Source organism: Marmota flaviventris, chromosome 5 (assembly GCF_047511675.1).
Source record: "Marmota flaviventris isolate mMarFla1 chromosome 5, mMarFla1.hap1, whole genome shotgun sequence".
In the NCBI taxonomy this organism is placed as follows: Eukaryota; Metazoa; Chordata; class Mammalia; order Rodentia; family Sciuridae; genus Marmota; species Marmota flaviventris.
This window is the reverse complement of record NC_092502.1, coordinates 6,442,539-6,446,814: the sequence shown is the minus strand read 5'-3', so window position 1 is coordinate 6,446,814 and position 4,276 is coordinate 6,442,539. Positions and strand designations below refer to the sequence as shown.

The window sequence follows — 4,276 nt, the reverse complement described above, 5'->3', positions numbered from 1 at the left end:
ACCCCATCGCGCCCACCCCGTCCAATGGAAAGCTGAACTCTAGGTCTCCTTCTTTCTCAGGAGTGGCTGAGGAGCCTGAGGAAGTCCTTGCTCTACCCGCTTAGTCCCAGGTGTCCTCCCACACTCCCTTTTCTTCCTTGGAGAATTTTGCTCCTAAGTACAAGAAGCTGTCTTTCCAGATTAAGATCAACCCCTGTGCCCCGGGCTTCTCCCTCTCATTTGCAAATGACTCTAAAGTCCGGCAGGTTTTCTCACAGCCAGGACCCCTGCAGGGACTGACCCCTCCCCACTTCACTATGCCCAGCTCCTCACTGTTCCAGCGGCCACACCTTTGGCTCTGCTTTCACTCCAAGCCAGACAATGCCTTAAGTTACTGATTGAAGACACCAGACCCCTAAGTATCACTTCCTGTCAATCCAAGTAGCTCTCGGGTAACCTGGTTAGATCTGCCTTTAGTTTTTGCTTTGGATTTCTATCCTTGGATTCGCTTACTAACTGACTCTTCATTTATCTTCTTGGTCATCACCGACTTGAAGTCCTTCCCTTTCTTGTTCCGTCTCCAACTGTGCCCACAAGCTCAGCCTCAACCCAGGATGAACCCTGACTTTCACACGTAATCCTAAGGTGCTGAACCCACAGGCAGTGCCACATGAACGAATGATACCACCCTCACTGGGCAAAGTGTGTCTGGGGTACCTGTAGCCCTCCCTTCAAGCCCGAGGGTGCCGCTGTCTGTGGCACATAGGCGCCACCAACCTTGTCATAAACATAAGCAGGTTAGGGCTGGGGATACAGTTCAGTTGGTAGAGTGCTTGCCTTGTATGCACAAGGCCCTCGGTTCAATCCCCAGCACCACATACACACACACACACACACACACACACACAAATTGGCAAATCTTACTGTATGTTAATTGTATCTCAATTAAAAAAAAAAAAAAGCAGATGAGCCCTCAGGTGAAAGTGCCCAATCCTATCTCCATTTCTAAGACCTCATCCAAGGAAGACCTCTGCCTTCTGCCCCTGAGGCTGAACCAAGTTCTCTCCCTCTGAGCACTGCCACTTCACACTTGTCCTGGACCCTGTCCTGCCCAATCCCAGGCTTTTCAGGTGCTGCTTATACTAGAGACCTCTCAGGCTTTTGCACACTAATGGCCTTCCCCACCTGCGTTGGAATCGACCCAGGGGCTAACATCTTACAATTTATAAAAACACAACTACACCTACCGTGAGATATTTGGCTCTCACCCCTTCAACACTACCCTTCAGGAAAACTGTTTGCAAACACAGCTGCTCCCTTCCCTCTGGAGCATTCTCTGGGGCACTGCCCCCTGTGGTATCACCCGCTGCATGACAAAGACACTGCCCTCTCGGGACAGCAGTGCTCTGGGTCATTGCAGAGTGCAACCCTCTGGCTCCAGCTTCTCTGCTGTCCCTTCCTCCTGCCAGCTCCGCCCCTGAGCCCCTAGCTCAGCCTCCTCTGGGTGCCTTTTTGTATTTTCCATTCCTTTGCTCTCTCTTTCTTTGCTCTCTTGATTTTTTGTTTCACTTTTCTGAAGGGACCTGCTTATATGGATTTCATTATCAAATCTAAAATCAAATCAACTTCCTCTACCCCATGAGCTGCTGCATTGACCCCAACAGTTCCTTCTCTGTCTTTTCTTTAAATAGTTTTTAAATAGTTGTAAATGCAAACTTCATCTTAAATTCTATATTTAGTACCCTACAATAATCAATCTTTTCTCTTAGTGCAAAATTCAAAACCTCTACAGGGTTACTAATGATCCACAGGAACAAGGCTCTAACCCACCCCCCCGCCCCCAGGCTGACCTCTGTCTACCTCCCCAGTCACTCTGCCTCCCTCTTCTGTCCTGCATGCCACCATCTCAGCCTGGACTTCTCTGTACACTTCTGTTCTCCTCCTCCCAGCAGTGAAGGTTGAGCACTAGGTGGGCAGAGCTTCCCTAACCCCTGCTGATGCAGACCTTGCTGGTCTGCCTTCACGCCCAGCCTACTCTCTGTTCCTCAGTGTTAACAGAAACAGAAGCACATCCTTATTCTCTATAGGGCTCAAGCCCTCTTGCCTTCTGGAATTAGGCTTCATTGAGGTCAATCTTCCTCGCCTTTTCTATATCTTGTATCTCCAGGCACTGCAGACTGCAGCAGGAGACCTCCTACTTCAGGGGATTAAAAGTATTTGTGGAATTAAGGAATGGAATAGGTCAGGGTGTGTGTGTGTGGGGGGGGAGTGGCAGAGATCTCCTAAATCCTGGGTGAGAAAAGGAACTTGTGAAAGAAATTTGTGTTATGCTACAGGGCCTGACTCCAGTCTTCCAATCCCTCCACCCCCTTCCTTCCTTCCCTGGAATTTCATTAAGCAGAAAATATTAGAAGTCTAGCTTATCCAAGACAAATGCTTATCACTTTAAAAATCCTTATTTGTTCTCTTATCACTAGGAGATAATGCAGGACAAAACACAATTCCAAAGTCTTGGTTTCCTTTTTCATTCATTCTTGCCACAGCTGTCACACATCAGGTTTGAGGTGTGCAAGGCCAGTTTCCCAACAGTGTGTAAGAGGTTAGAACTGCCTGTCCATAGGCTGTGCAAATGCAAGGGAATCCCTCAGGGACCAGTGGCCACACTGCCTTCTCAGGGCTTTTATAACAGCCTCCTTGAAGTCTTTGTTTCTCAAGCTGAAGACACTGGGTTCAGGCCATGTGTGCGATCACTAGGCGCTGAGACTGCAGATTCCCAGCAGAAGAGAAGACATGCCTGAGGACAGAAGGTCCCACACAGAAGCCCATCTTCTGACATCGTGGAGGGGGGACCTCAAGTCCCTGATTCCTTACAGCCGCAGGACCCTCTGCACACCAGCGGGGACGCTCAGCCTGGTCCTGCCTGCCCCAGGAGCTGCTGCCTGCAGACCCTCCCTACCTAATGAAGACCTGTCCTCTCACTCCGACTCCACAGTGGCCGCGCTGCCTTCTGATGGCTTTTCTAACAGCCTCCTTGAAGTCTTTGTTCCTCAAGCTGTAGATGACTGGGTTCATCAGTGGTGTGACCACGGTGTAGAAGACAGAGATGATCTTGTTGATTTCGGGTGACAGGTGGGCACTGGGGTGCACGTACATGGAGATCATGGTCCCATAGTAGATGGTGACAACAGCCAGGTGGGACCCACAGGTGGAGAAGGTCTTCCTCAGTCCAGAAGCTGAAGGGATCCTCAATATGGAGGACATGATGAAGACATAGGACACGAGGGACAGGAGAAAGCAGACGCACAGCACTGCGACCGACAGGACAAAGATGGCCATCTCAGTGACTTGGGCACTGGAGCAGGAGAGTTACCTGAGCGGCAGGAGGTCACAGAAGAAGTGGTTGATCTGGTTGGGCCCACAGAAGTCCAGCTGGGAAATCTTCATGGATGGCAGAAAGCCTGTGCCCACCCCTGTCAACCAGCAGAGGGCCACCAGGTGCCTGCAGGTGTCAGGGCTCATGAGGAAAGGGTAGTGCAGTGGACTGCAGATGGCCAGGTACCGGTCGAAGGCCATCATGGCCAGAAGGAAACACTCAGTAGCCCCAAAGAACACGAAGAAGTAGAGCTGCGCCATACAGGCGGAGAAGGAGATGGCCCGGCCCCAGGAGGTCAGGTTGGCCAGGAGAAGGGGCACAATGGTGGACGTGTACCAGATCTCCAGAAAAGAGAGGTGCTGGAGGAACATGTACATGGGGAAGTGCAAGCGCCTGTCCTGGCTCACCACTGCGATGATGACGATGTTCCCGGTGAGGGTCAGGAGGTAGATGAGTAGGAAAATGGTGAAGAGCAAGGTCTGCCACTCCTGAAGGGTCCGGAATCCGAGCAGCTGAAACTCGGTGACCACAGACACATTAGGGGTTTGCATCGTCTGGGGGCAGGGAGTGCAGAAAACATGTATGAAAAGCACAGGGTGCGAGGACAAGAATATTATGACCGCTGGTGTTTGGACCTTCAGGGCTTTTTGTTTTGTTTTAGGTTTGCATGTGCTGCTCTTGGGAGGTTCAAATGCACAATCCCATGCTCCTTTTATTTGACCACATTTGGATCTGCAAATCAGTGGCTCCAAGCTTCCTGACCCAGTCACTCCCCCGTCTCCTCAGTGAGGATTGCAAATGTGTTCTGTTTTCAAACCTCAGCATGGCCTTGTCTCTCTGCACCTTCAGCAAGTGATCTATTTGACCAGAAGCCTGGGGTCCCCATGGGAGCACGTGCAGACTTAGGCCACTAACACCCCCACC

At 50.9% G+C, this 4,276-nt stretch overlaps 1 pseudogene; it reads right to left on the bottom strand.

Annotated features, from left to right (window-relative positions):
* Positions 1 to 2,931: 2,931 nt before the first annotated feature.
* On the bottom strand, positions 2,932 to 3,903 carry LOC139705883 (olfactory receptor 11L1-like; annotated as a pseudogene).
* Positions 3,904 to 4,276: the final 373 nt, after the last annotated feature.